Source organism: Chrysochloris asiatica, unplaced genomic scaffold, assembly GCF_000296735.1.
Source record: "Chrysochloris asiatica unplaced genomic scaffold, ChrAsi1.0 scaffold00252, whole genome shotgun sequence".
Classification (NCBI taxonomy): domain Eukaryota; kingdom Metazoa; phylum Chordata; class Mammalia; order Afrosoricida; family Chrysochloridae; genus Chrysochloris; species Chrysochloris asiatica.
Genome location: NW_006408770.1, coordinates 3,995,096 through 4,010,536, shown reverse-complemented (window position 1 = coordinate 4,010,536; position 15,441 = coordinate 3,995,096). Strand labels below are relative to the sequence as shown.

The 15,441-nt window shown below is 41.6% G+C and overlaps 1 protein-coding gene and 1 pseudogene across 2 annotated transcripts in view; both read right to left on the bottom strand.

The window, feature by feature from the left end:
• The window catches only part of ATP7A (ATPase, Cu++ transporting, alpha polypeptide), a 266,921-nt gene that overhangs the window by 236,833 nt on the left and 14,647 nt on the right, over nt 1–15,441 (bottom strand). The window lies entirely within an intron of this gene.
• Nucleotides 7,237–15,136, bottom strand: LOC102839165 (annotated as a pseudogene).

The following is a 15,441-nucleotide window of genomic DNA, read 5'->3' as shown; positions in this document are numbered from 1 at the left end:
ATAGTTTTGACTTAATAATCTACACTTCTTGCAGCAAGTAGCCAGGTTGGGCTTTATGCCACATAGCTTCCAAGTGATTTAATGAATACCTTTATTATGAAAATAATAGCACATTATGTAGGATAGAAAGTTTATAGTCTTTTAGTAGAAACAAGAAGAAACCGTTTTATCTCATACTGGAAAAGAACATGAAGGTCAGTCTGAACATCACAGGGTATTCTTGTTAAGGTTGTCTAAGGACCGGTGCAAGAATGTTGTGCGTAACTGTGTAATAATTCAAGAAATGATAAAAGTGTCAATGCATGTACTGTGTAATTTTAAGTATAAAAAATAAAGACTTGCTGAGCTGGGAAGGCAGAGCCAGGGAAGGCAGAGCTAGGAGGAAGAAGCAGAGAGCAGGAGGGAGAAGGCAGAGGGCAGACAGCAGAGAACAGAGAGCAGAGGGCAGACAGCAAAGAGAACAGAAAGCAGAAGCAAGGGCAGAAGCTAGAGAGCATAGCCGGACAGCACAGCAAGTTGAAAAGCCTCTCGAGTTGTATTCATTCATTTCTTCACCCGATGTTTCCGCGTATTCGCTCGTGTCCCACGACCCCCGTGGAGGGCAGGAACCCCCCGCAGTACCCACTTGACCTGGCTTCAATGGCTGGATGATCAGAACTCAACTAGAAGAAGAAAGAAGTGGGGAGAGGGGAGAGTAACCTGCTACAATTTGATGAACTTTACCTATACTTATGGATGTAATAGCTCAAAAAAGGGAACAAATGTCTAAAGCAAGGATCACTCCCACCCACTCCGTACACAGGGTTGACAGGGATGGGCAACTTAGATATTGGCTACCCAAAATGGGGGGGCCTATAAAGGCAACAGTAGTGAGGTTGGCCCAGGATCAGGCAGTGTTTCGTTCTGCTGTGCATAAGGTCGCTATGGGTCGGTATCGACTCGATGGCACCTAATGACAACAACAATAATAAAGGCAAGAAGTGACTGGCTTACAAGCTTTCAAAAGGGAGCCTAGTTCCAGATGGGGAAGGGGAAGGTAAAATAACCACTGAATGATTTCCAATCTGTTGGGACCGGGCTGGTGAAAGGAAATGGGGATACGATTCTTGTGGTACAATAGTGAATAACTGCCATCAGGACTGATTGTGAGGGTAGGAAATATAGAGGTAGATGTTTTTTGACAAAAGGAGAGGAATGATTGATTTTGCAGCCCAGGAGCAGAGGTTCCTAGGACCATCAAGTGAGAAGAACGGAGAGCGGGACCCTACCCAGAGAGGCAGTGACACCAGGGATGGAGACAGACATAATGATGCGGACAGATAGAGAGAGAGGCTGGGGACACTGGACTCAGGGAGGGTGAAGGGCTGTGTGCTGGTGGCCGGGGGGTGGGCCTGTATGGTTTTTGATGATGCATGGAGGGGACTGTAATCATTGCAATGAAACAAAATGCGACAGGATGCATGTAAAGCTGATGTTCTCCCATGTAAACCTCACAATAAAAACTTAAAAAAATAAAAAAAAAGATGCTGAAGCTTCAAATTAAAACTTAATAAATCAGAATTTAAAAAAATAAAATAATATTCTAGCCAATAGATTCCAACAATGTATGCAACAAATAATACATCACGCCCAAAAGCGATTCATACCAGGTAGAAAAGGATGGTTCAATATTAGAAAAACAAAGAACATTAAAAAAAGAAACACATAATTATATCAAATTACATAGGCAAGGTATTTGACAAACTCCAACACCTATTCCTGATAAAAACACCCAACAAAATAGAAACAGAAGAGAAATTCCTTAGCATAATTAAGTGCATGTATAAAATACCAATGGCCAACATTACTCTCAATGGAGAGACACTAGAAGCACTGTGCTTACAAATGACAACCAGAAAAGCACGCCCTCTATCACCATTCCTATTCAATTTGTGCTGGAAAGAAAGAAAAACTAAAGGCATTCAAATTGGCAAAGCATAAGTAAAGCTCTATCTTCAGATGATGATGTTGTTGTTGTTGTTGTTGTTATGTACCATGGAGTCAGTTCCGACTCATAACAGGGTTTCCGAGGCTATAAATCTTTATGGGAGCAGAAAGCCTCATCTTTCTCCCACCAAACAGCTGGTAGTTTTGAACTGCTGACTTTGAGGTTCGCAGCCCTATTCGTAACCACTACGTTTTGCAGATGATGTTGTTGTTAAGTGCCACGGAGGTTATTCCAACCCATAGCGACCCTGTATGGGTTTCTGAGCAGCTGGTGAGCTTGAATCACCAAACTTGCAGTTCAAACAGCTTTGCAGTCTGGCATATTTACTCACAGTGCCACACCAGGACTCCCTTGCCGATGATGATATGAGCCTATTAAGAAAGCATCCTAAGATTTAATGAGAAAATTATTGGAACTCATTGTAAGAGTCAGTAAAGTGGCAGGGTACAAGATCAACATAAAAATATCAGTTGGATTACTTTATACCAATCAATAGAGCTTTGAAAAGGAAATAAAGGAAACAGTATGATTCACAATATCTACCCAAAAGATGAACTATTTAGGAATAAATCTAACCAGAGAAGAAAAGATCTATACAAAGAAAACTGCAAAACACTACATCAAGAACCAAAAATGGAAAAACATGCTATTCATGGATTATTGTGGTTGTTAAGTACTGTTAAGTCAGTTCTGACTCATAGCAACCCTATATAGGGTTTCTGAAGAGCAGATGGCAAGTTTGAACCAATGACTTTGCAGTTCAGTGCCTACACAGAGCCACAACAGGACATCAGAGTACCATGTTGTTATTAAGTGCTGTCGAGTTGATTCTGACCTATAGCGACCCTGTATAGTGTTTCAGAGGAGCAGCTGGTGAGCCTGAACTGCCGACCTTGCAGTTCAAACAGATTTGTAGTCTGGCACATTAACCCACAGCACCATAGGAAGACATAATAATGTGAAAATGCCAATACTAGCCAACGGAATGCAGAAATCATCAGACAATATTATTATCACTTACAAGTAATATTTTGCTAAAGGTAATTTAAAAATGGTTGCAACTATGCATTTGACAAAAGACTTCCAGAGGCTCGAGCCAGATTCAGAAAAGAATGTGGAATGAGAGATATCATTGCTGACATCAAATGGCTCTTGGCTGAAAGCAGAGAATACCATTGCTTTACTGACTATGCAATGGTTTTTGACTGTATGAATTATGATAAATTACGGATAATATTGTGGATAATGAATATTCTGGACCACTTAATTGTGCTCATGAAGAACTTATACATAGATTAAGAAGCAACCTTTCAAATAGAACAAGGAAACATTGGTTGGTTTAAAATCAGGAAAGGTGTGTACCAGGGTGTTATTCATTCAAACTGTAGGCTGAGCAATTAATCTAAGAAGCCAGTTTATATAAAGAAGAACATGGCATAAAGTTTGGAAGAAGACTCATTAACAACCTGAGATTCGCAAATGATACAAATTTGCTTGCTGACAGCAAAGAAGACTTAAAATACTTACTGATGAAGATCAAAGACGACAGCCTTTGATATGGGTTGCACCTCAATGTAAAGAAAACAAAAATCCTCACAAATGGACAGATATATAACATCACGATAAATGGAGAAAAGACTGAAGTTGTCAAAGACATCATTTTGCTCGGATCAACCATCAACACTCATGGAAGCAGCAGTCAAGAAATTTGAGTATTTTGATGTATTTGAGTTATGGTGTTGGTTATTGTTGTTGCTGTTGTTAAATACCATCGCTTCAGCATAGCGTCCCTATGCACAACAGAATGAAACACTGCCCAATCCCATGCCAACCTCACTATCGTTGCTTAACCTGAGCCCACTGCTGCCGCCACTGTGTTAATCCATCATTTTGGGGTCTTCCTCTTTTTCTCTGACCCTCCACTTTACCAAACTTGATATCCTTCTCCAGGGACTGGTCCCTCCTGATAATATGACCAAAGTATGAGAGATGAGTAAGTATTCTGGCTGTACTTACTCCAACACAGATTGGTTTGTTCCTTTGACAGTCCATGGTCAATTTAACATTCTCCTTCAACACCATAACTGAAATGGATCAATTCTTCTACGGTCTTCCTTATTCACTGTCCAACTTTCACATGCATATGAGGTTATGGAAAATACCATGGCTTGGATCAGGTGCACCTTAGTCCTCAAACTGATACCTTTGCTCTTCAACACTTTAAAGAGGTCTTGTGCAGCAGATTTGCCTAATGCAATACGGCATTTGATTTCTGGACTGCTGCTTCCATGAGTGTTGATGGGTTGATTTGAGCAAAATGAAGTCTTTGACAACTTCAATTTTTTATTCATTTATATGGATGTTGTTAATGGTCCACTGTGAGGATTTTTGTCTTTTTTATGTTGAGGTGTAGCCCATATCAAAGGCTGTGGTCTCTAATCTTCATCACTAAGTATTTAAAGTCCTCTTGGCTTTCAGCAAGTAAGGTTGTATCGTCTGCATAGCACAGGTTGTTAATAAATCTTCCTCCAATCCTGATGCCATATTTTTCTTCACATAATCCAGCTCCTTGGGTTATTTGCTCAACACACACTCTGAGTAAGTATGGTGAAAGAATACAAGCCAGGAACATACCTTTCCTATTTTTAAACCATTGGGTGTTTTTTTGTTCTGTTTGAACAACTAACTGTCTCTTGGGCTATGTACAGGTTCCTCACCAGCACAATTGACTGTTCCAGATTACTCCTTCTCCACAATGCCATCCATAGCTTGTCATGATCCGCACAATCTAAAGCTTTTGCAGAGTCAATAAAGCACAGGTAAACATCTTTCTGGTATTCTCTACTTTCAGCCAAGATCCATCTGACGTCAGCAACAATATTCCTCACTCCACGTCCTCTTCTGAATCTGGCTTGAACCTCTGGAAGTTCTCTGTCAGTGTATGGTTACAGCCGTTTTTGTATTATCTTTAACAAGATTTTACTTGCAAGTGCTATTAATGATGTTGTCTGATGATTTCCCCATTTCCTTGGGTTACCTCTCTTTGGAATTGGCACAAATATGGATCTCTTCCAGTCAGTTGGCTAGGTAGTTGTCTTCCAAATTTTTTGGCATAGATGAGTGAGTGTCTCCAGTGCCACATCAGTTTGTAGAAAGACTCCAATTTGTAGTCCATCAATTCCTGGTGCTTTGTTCTTTGCCAATGCCTGCAATGTACCTTGGACTCTTCCTTCAGGTATCATTGGCTATTTTTTTTTATTATAGCGTTATTATACCAAAATAAATACAAATGAAGAGACACATAGGACAAGGTCTAGGAGGATTCCCAACAAGATGCTTCCATGTCTCAAAAGGGTTGTGCTACCCTCACACGTGCACAGCTGGACCACAAAGTTGCGTTGAACCATAAGGTCGGCAGTTCAAACCCACCAGCTGCTCCTTGGAACCCCTATACAGGGTGGCTATGGGTCAGAACCAACTCAACGGCACTTAACAACAATAATAACAACAGCATGTGCACAGATATCCTTCATCTACCAGGAAGTTCATGGAGCTTCCTAATCTAAATCTTCATTGGAGACTCAATGCATAGTCACAATAGAGGCCTCGTTGCATAATCATGATTATGGGCCTCACTGTATAGAGTGAGTCTTTGCTGCATAAGCAAGATAGAAGAAATTATATCTTCCACTTCTTTGAAGTCAGTTGATATCAGGTTACACAATCAGGCCACTCACCCACACACACACTTCATTTACATAAATCCTCACATAGAGTTTTGGGTTTTTGTTAAGCTTTTATTATGAATTAGGTGATAGTTTATATTGCAGAAAATCACATTTGCACTCAACCTATTGCACTTTGCTTCACTGCAATGATTCCACTCCACTCTATGCACAACTGGCCAACAGTATTCACCTCTATTTCCTCCTGTTTTCCCCTTGATGTACACAAACACACGCAGGAATATACAATCATTTAAACAACCAAAGGGCACATTTTGCAAGCCTGCCTCCTGGCCACCAGCACACGGCCTTTCTCTTTCCATGAGTTTAGAGTCCTCAGTTACTCTATCTCTCCATGCCATCACCACCTCTGTCTCCGTCTCTGGTGTCACTGCTTCTCTGGTTAGGATCCTACATTCCGTTCCTGCTCTTCCCTCTTGATGGTCCTAGGGTCCTCTATTCCTGGAATGCAAAATTAACTACTCCCCCCCCCCCCGTTTTTTTACATTGTAAGTTCATGTTTTATTTTTCAAGTCTTCTCTAACTGGACAATGATGTCAGACCTTGTCTCTTCTTGGATATAGCCCACAGCACTGCACATGTTGGTTGGTTAATTTCATAGCTTCTGAAAGGATCCGTACTCTGGTCTTTGACCACATAGCAAAGCACCTCCTCATTCGTGAGGACACTTGGACAGAGTTGAGTGTCCTTGATGGAAGGGATCAATCATTTTCCGTATCTGAAGAAGTGGAGAGGAGGAGGATTCTCCAACAGTAAGCTCTCTAAAGTGGAATGAGGCTGCAAAATATATCCATCTGTATTAGTGGGGAAGAGGCAATGCTAAATGCTGCTGGAAAACTGGAAAAACAAACAGTGAGACTGAGAACAGTTCCAGGTCCTGGGAATCTCCAGTGACATGCAGAAGCAATTCCTCTCCTTCTATTTATTTCTTGCTCTTGTAAAAGAAGATTCAAATTCAGCAGCACCCTTCTCCTGTTCTTAAATCCCCAACCCGACAAAGAGATTGCAGGCACCAAATGCTGGAATGGGTGATAACACAGGCCTCAGACACCTGCCTCCAGCTCTGCATGGCAACAACAGTTTGTATCAGTGAGTTAGCGATAATCCACCAAGAAGGAATAGCACCAGCCAGAAACCAGAGAGGCAGCTGGTCAGAAGCTCTAAGGTAGCCAGACACAGGCTTCAGAGGAATATAAGGGGAAGATCGGGGGCCTTCCGGGCCACATAAACTTGACAAGACAGGATCCTATAATAATGAAGATCACCTCTGTTTGTACAGACAGGTGTCAAGGACAAAGTCAGCTCGGTTATCTGAAGAGAAGCAGCACAGACAAATCTTTCAGGGGAAAGGAAGCAATCGCAGTAGTATCCTGGTCACATCAAGGCAACTATCCTCCGTGACAAGCCTGAGTGGTTGCTAGGCCATCTGCAGGCCAGAGGCAGGTTTCCAATTGGTGACTAGGAGACAGCAGGGAACTTTGAGGGACCACCAGGAAGGAAAGCTCACTCTTGAGGCCGGTTAACTATGACTTTACCTAGGACCTCCAGCACCTCCCACTTATAGTTCTCAAAGTCACCATCAATCTGACTGACGCTCTGCTCCTCCACCACCCACAGCCGGCAGATAAGTCAGACATCGTGGCTGACGACTATCACCGCACCTTTGTATTCACTAATGGCCTGCCCAAGAGCATCAATAGACTCAATGTCCAAATTATTGGTCGGCTCATCCAAGACGACATCAGGCTCCCAGCAGGCCAGCTCTGCAAACACAACTCGGGCTTTCTGTCTACCAGAGAATTTGCAGATCTGGATGGTGTGGGACATGACTCTCCAGGCCGAAGCAGCCCAAGCACTCTCAGGCATCCTGGTAGGGCAGGTTGAAGCCATGCTGTAGGTACTCAGTGGGTGTCTCCTCCAAGCGTAGCTGCTCTGCATACTACTGGTCGAAGAAGCCAACTTTCAGCCGGTGATTCATTCTCATTTCCCTGTGGGTTGGTGTCAGCTTGCCCATCAGCAGCAGGAGCAGGATGCTCTTCCACACACCATTTGGGCCCACAAAGCAAATCCTTGCGTCCTTAATAATGCCAAAGTCCAGGTTCTTAAAGAGTGGTTTCTGCCCCTCATAGCCAAATTTCACACCGTGCAGACCCAGCACAGGAGGGCTGAGGGGTCGGGGGGTTTGGGAATGTGAAGTGCACAGTGTATTCTTTGGGGCACTTCAGGAGCTCAGGGGCCTCCTGGGATTCTTTGTCCTGGTTTTTCTATCAGCTCCTTCAGCTTTTTCTCCTGCTTCTCATACTGTTTTAGCAGTTCTTTCTGCTTCTGCTGATACATCTTCGTGAAGGTCATGTAATTGCCCCTATAGTAATGGAGCCACTGAACATCGAGATGGATGTTATCGGTACGGACATCATCCAGGAAACCCTGGTTGTGAGAGACAATCCAATGTCTTCCGCCAGCCCTGGAGGTAGTTGTTAAGTCAGATGACCGCATCAGCAGTGTGGGCTCCAGGGAGACACGCATGTGCCACCACCACCCCACCCCCAGAACTTCTGTGTGGGCCTGTTTTGTATTTCAGGGTCAAAGTCCAGACCAGCCAGGATGCATTGTGTCTTGGTCTCTGCAGCTGCAGCCCCTGTAGCTCGCAACTCCTCATATACCTTCTCTAGGTGATCTGCAGATGCATCATCTCCCTGTTCCAGATGCCCCTGAAGCCACCACTCCTCTTCCAGAAGATTCAACTGCTTGGTGTCAGCTCAAAGCACAGCCTGCAATGCTGGTGTCTCATCAGCTACCACCTCCTGCTCACATAGCAGCACTTCAATGTTGGGAGGGATGCTCAGGGCTCGATTGGCAATGTGCTTGAGAAGCGTGGTCTTGCCCTTGCCATTGGGTTCCACCAGTCTATAGCGGTGGCCAGCTACAATGTACAGGTCTGCATTGACAAATAACTCCTTGCCGTGGGCCAAAATGCTGAACTTCTCCAGCTTGATGTCAGATACATTTTCTACGATGGCTTGATGGGAGGACACCTCTGTCTGGGACACAGAGAAGTCATTTTCCGCAGCACTGGCTGCTTTTAATGAAGCTACTTGGTGCTCATACTCCATGTTACTTCAGCTTTTTCTTCTCCTTTTTGCTGAGGTGAGCATAAGGATCATCTGCCTGGGGCTCTCCATCTTCTTCCAAACCTTTCTCTGCCTTCTTGCCCTTCTCCTTTGCTTGTTTGAGTGGCTCCTTTTCTTTCATTATTTCTTCATCATCATCACCATCCTCTCCACTCTCCAGAACAGCAAATTTATTTTGAGGCTTGGCCTTCCCCTTTTACTTTTCTTCCTTTCCTTTTTTGCCCTTGAGCCCAGGCTGTAGTTCCTCAGATACAGCCTTATTGATTCAATTCTTCTCCGGCTTCGCATTTTTCTTCTTCCTCCTCCTCTTCCTCACTCTGATCCTGAATCAGGGCTGCAAAAGCATTACCGCCCTTGGTTTTCTTCCCTCCTCGGGGTACTGGAACAGGTACCTCATCCTCCTCATCACTGACGGGCACTGAGAGCTTCTTAGGCGCTCCATGAGTTCTTTCTCCTCTCCATCATCGTACACATCTTCCTTCTGCTTGCCTTGTCATGTGTCTCACTTCTTTTTTTGCTGCTGCTGCTGCTGCTGCTATTGTTGCTGCTTCTTCTCCTTGAGTGCTTTCTCTTCTTCCTCAGCTTGCTTATCTTCAAAGAACATCTTTTTGCTCTTCTTGACCTTCTTTCCTTTCTTCACCACTTTGTCTGCAGGGCTCTTGCTCTCCCATCCCCAATCCACTAGGGCTCCGGTGGCTGCTGCTTAAGGCCCTTTGGCAACGCAGTAGCAGTTACAGATACTCTCTACTCCCCCCTTTTTGTTACACAACTTCTACCTTTACAGTTGTGACAACTGCGATTAGTCATGATAAAAAATTGCTCACAATTGAATCAAAAGAATCCTATCCCCTTCTCCTTTCATCATACTCATCTAGACAAGATGAAAACTATTCAATGTATCACTGGCTCTCAAGCATATCCTACCTCTTTAAATGGTTGAACATTGACCGTTTCTTTTTGGTACAGTGAACTCTGTGGATTCCTTCCATTTTCTTTGATGCTTTCTGCATCATTAAATATTTTGCCCTTCAATATTGAAAGCCGACACTTGGATTTTTTTCTTCAGCTCCCTCAGCTTGAGAAATGCTGAGCATGTTCTTCTTTTCTGGTTCTCCAACTCCAGGTCTTTGCAAATTTTGTTATATACAGTGTTGGAGGAGAATATTAAAAGTATCATGGACTGCCAGAAGAACAAACAAATCTGTGTTGGAAGAAACACAGCCAAAATGTTCCTTAAAAGCTAGGATGGCCAGACTTCGTCTCTCAGACTTCACATATATTATCAGGAGGGACCACTATCTGGATAAAGACATGCCAGGAAAAGAAAAGGGTCAGCAAAAAAAAGAGGAAGACATCCAATGAGATGGACTGGCACAGTGGTAGCAGCAATGGGCTCAAGCGTAATGACTGTGAAATTGGCACAGGACTAGACATTGTTTCCTTCTGTTGTGCATAAGGTCACTATGAATTGTTACTAACTCAACGGCACCTAACAAAAACAACACCCAATATGATCTATAGATATGGTGCAATCCCATCCTAGATTCCAATATCATTCACTTTTTATTTCTTTATTTTTTATGGGAAGAGGGTTAAGAGTAATGAATTAGAGTCCAGATTATGGCTAGGTCTAGCCAAGGCTCAGAAGTTAGTTTAGCACTGTAGTTATGGTTTGGACTAAGGTATGTGTAGGAAGTCCTAGTGTAGAATAAGCACTCAGCCTCAAGGTTGGTTTGAACCACGAGGTCAGCAGTTCAAACTCACCAGGCACTCCTCAGAAACCCTACACAGGGTTACAATGAGTCAGAACTGATTCAGTGGTGCTTAACAAGAACAAGATTAGTGTAAGGGGTAGGAATTAGACAAGCACTAGGAGTAAGACATGGTCTATAATTACAGTTAGATTTATTTTTAGTTATTTTATACTTTTCTTCAACTCTATTGGTTTCCTCTTCATTTGGAAGTATTGTAACCACATTATTCCCTCTTTTCACTTTATAATTTATTGTTATTATCACTGCTGCTGAAAATTGGCACCTCTGATTCCCTATTTTCAGTTTTGTTCATTTGTTTCACTTTAAATACTTCTAAATCTGGTTTGAATTCTGGGTGATACTGTCAAATATGTTAATCTCAGTTTGTTCTCTGCTGTCATTGGTTCTCTGTCCAATAAACTCTCTTTAGTTGTTTTGGCAGTTTGTCTGGTTTTTACAAATGCTGTTAATTTCTGTTTATCTGTAATGTCCTAATTTAGACCTCATATTTGGCAGACAATTTTGCTGAGTATATGACTCTTTGTTGACATTTATTTTCCTTTCAGAGACTTATATGTATCATCCCACTGTCTTCTTGCATACATGGTTTCTACTGAGAAATCAAATCTTAGTTTCTTTTTTCTTTTTAAACTTTCTTTATTTTATTTTGTAAACATTTTTTATATTTTGTTTTAGTGGATTACATGGATTTACACAGAAAAATATACACAAAAATACAATTTAAACATGGAACCAATATCATTTTTATATGAATTCAGAGGTACTTTGATTTCTAATTGATCTTTAAATTGGAAGAGTTTGAGTTCAGTTCTAAGTGCTACCACCCCACCCTACACCATTACTGATTCAAATACCTCAAGATACACAAAAATCTCATATAGATACGAACAGACTTTTGTAAACTACATAAAACTTTTGTAAATAACTGTTCCTCAATTGAGTTTTTTATATTCACTTTATAGCTTTTCTGAAATTAAGTTAGTTGTATTACTTGAAAATAATCTATACAAAGGTAGGTAATTATTGATGGCAATATTTTTCTAACTCTTAAAAGAATATCATGGAGGAGAACAAACAAGATGGCAGATCGGTTGGAAGTGCAATAAGGAGCTCCATCAGCAACAACACAGAATACCCGACCAAGCAGGCTCAGGAGATGGTCCCAGAACTCTGAACCACATATAAAGGAATATTTAGAAGGTTGGAAGACTTACAGCTGGAAGAATTTGTGGAAGAAGCAAGAAATCCATTGATTTCTAATTCAAGATGCTCAGCTGCTCGAGGAGTGGCCATCTTGGGTAAGACAAAGCGGGGGAAGGATCAGAGCGGCAACAGACGCCTGGCAGAAACGTGGAAATAAAGGTGTGGACGTTCTTTTCTTTTGTTATGTGTTTGTTGGTCCCTTGCTGTCTGTGTACCTCCATTCTGGTGACTATAGGTGTACCTGAGCTAGTGGACACCCCAGCCCCACCCTCGGAGGGTTCTACTACACATGTGCACAGATCTCCACGAAATTTAAACAGTTTCTACTTGAAACCAAAAGGCCACAGCTGGCCCTAAATTGTTTATAACTATAAAAAAGGCCTGAACGGGGATTGTGGAGTGGGACATACAGGAAAAAAAGGAAATAGACCGAAAATTAAATCCTAAGTTACGTCAAAATGACCAACAGTGGCATCTTGAAATTTCTCAAGAAGAAGAGTGAAAAGGCAAGCCCATTTCCTGATCACATCTACCTGGAGGCAATCAGAAAGCATATAAAAAAATACCAAAATACACACCCATCTAAGTATTAAGACCACAGATAATCCGTGAATATGACCAAAAACAGAAGCAGATGACCATATCTGCACATATCAAGAAACGAGATAAAGTGACTGAGGCAAATGAGCTGGAAGCAGACCTACACTCCATACTGGAAGATGGGCAGGCTTTGGAAATGCCGGAGAAGGAATTCAGAAAAATGATTATAAAATGTATCAAAACACTATACAATGGACTTGAGAAAATAAGGAAATAGTCAGGAAAACACTACAGGAACAATCAAATAAGACAAGTACAGCACTGGGGGGAAAAAAAGATAAATACAGCATTGGAAATAATTCAAAACCTACAGAGAGAGGTCCAAATGATTAATAATAGAATATCAGAAATGGACAATACACTGAAAGGGCAAAGGAGTAGAATTGAAGAGATAGAAGCCAGAACAAGTGAGCTAGAAGACAAATTTCTCAACATTACTAAGATATAAGAACAAACACAAAAAAGAATTTTAAAAAATCTGAAGAAGGCTGAAGATTTATGTTGGATAACATGTTGGATAACATGAAGAGGATAACATAAGAATCATTGGCATTCCAGAACAGGAACAATCACACAAGGCCACAGAGGAGGTGGTTGAAGAGCTTCTGGAAGAAAATTTTCCTAACATCCTGAAAAGTGAAAAGATAAGCATTCAAGAAGCTCAACGAACCCCAGGATGCATAGACCTTAAAAGATAATCACCAAGACATATAATAATCAAGCTCTCCAAAATCAAAGATGAGGACAGGATCTTGAAAGCAGCTAGGGAAAAGAGAAATATAACATACAAAGGCAAGCAAACCAGATTAAGCTTGGATTTCTCAACAGAAACCATGCAGGCAAGAATGAAATGGGGAGACATATATAAAACCCTGAACAAAAAAAAAACTGCCACCCAAGAATCCTCTACAGAGCAAAGCTGTCAATCAAGTATGATGGTGTAATCAAAACATTTCAGGATAAACAGAAGCTAAGGAATTTTTCCAAAGCCAACCCTGCTATGAAAAATAACCTTAAGGAAGTTCGGAGGACTGAGACTCAACAAAAAAGACAACAACTACAGAATGTCATACGTGGCAGCATCCACCTGAACTCAGTCAACAAATAGAAGAGTCAAGAACAGAATAAAATTATAAGAACAGAGGATCTGGGAGGTCAGTCTATGATCAAAACAATTATAATGTGAAAGAAGGTAAACACAGAGATCCAGGTGGTGGGAAGGTCAGGTATATTATTGGATAAAATAGACTGCCTTAAATGAAGGGAAGAACTAATGGAATATAAGGTAACCACAATGGGGTTGGGGTGGGAGGTTTACTTTGTGTGTTGGGGAGGGCAATACAAGAAGGGGGGAGGAGGCAAAAGAACAAGATAGATAGGGGAACACTGAGACAGGTTTGCATGGCCTAGTGGGACAGAGGAAAATAGTGATGCATATTCAACCTTGGAACAACAGGGCTCTGGGATACAGGGATCAAGATATAGCTTGAAGAAGGTAAATAATACTAAAATCCTTGACTGCCTTATGAATATTAGTTTTCCTTGCCTACTATTGTAAAATAGACACTTGAGTGGGATATAAAGGAATGTTGGGAAACATGATTAGAGAAAACTTGTAAGCCCATCTTCAGCCTATAACCTCAAAGGGGTTCTATAACTTGCCCAGTGAAATAGGCCTCATGCAAAGCCTTTACAGAGTATAGGACCTTAGGTGGAATCCTGAGTCCCATTCACAACCTTATTAGGTGAGACATTTCCACTAGAAAGGACAAGCCGACTGGAACAGCTACAGTGACAGAGGATACATCTTCATGATGAACCTGACCTATTTATGGCATTAATTTTCATAATCATTAAATACTGGAAAGAACCAAAGGTTCTGTCACTACATGAACAGTGGGGGAAAAGAAATAGTTGTACATTTACATCATGGAACACTCTTCAGTAATAAAAAGCAAAGAACTAACAATATATGCAACAACATGGTTGGACCGCAAATGCATTATGCTAAATGAAGAAAGCTAGACTCAAAATACTACATGTTGTATGATTCCATTTATATGGCATCCACAAAGAGGTAAAACTTTTAAGAGCAAAAAAGATATCACTGATTGCCAAGGAATCGAAGTTGGAAGGAAATGATGACTTCAAAGTAAGGTAATCTCAGCAAATATAAATACAAGATGTTCAGTTATACCTCACATAAGTAAGAAATAATTTTTTAGTGCAAATATATCCCTTGTAACACAGTGGCTCTCAAACTAGGACCGCTGAAAGACATCGTAAGGTTGTAAACATCAACTGTGTACGTATTGTTGTTGTTAGGTGCCATCAAATCAGTATCAACTCATAATGACCCTATGCAGAACAGAACAAAACACTGCCCAGTTCTGGGCCACCCTCACAATCACTGCTATGCATAAATAAGGAAGACTGTAGAAAAATTGATGCATTTCAATTATGGTGTTGGAGGAGAATATTAAAAGTACTATGGGATGGCGGCTAGGGTGGAGGTGCAGTGAAAGTCGCCGGCAGCAATAACACAGATCCAGGGCAGAGCTCCAAAAGTCGGAAGTACAGAGATAGGAATATTTTAAAGGTTTGAAGGCTTATAGCTTGTGGAGTTTGGAGCTAAAGTAAAAAATTATGTACTTGTGAATATGGCGGGCCAGACTCGGAGACCAGAGCCGACATCCTGGGCGAGACCAAGCCAAAAGACAAAACTGGGGGAGCAGAAACACCACGGAAAAAAGCCGCAGGAACCTTGGGACAAAGGTGGACAATATACTTTGTCAGTTTTGCTTTGTTCTGATTTTCTTTTTTCCTTTGGTATAAGGTAATTGGCGCGCTCACTGTTTGCCCACCTCCATTCTGGTGAATATAGGGAGAGCCTGAGCCGAGTAGCCACGCCCCACCCTCACTGCTGGTGGGTTCTTCTGCCACGCATGCACACAGATATGCAGCCCAAGCGGAGGCCCTGAACTTTTAAAATCTGTTTC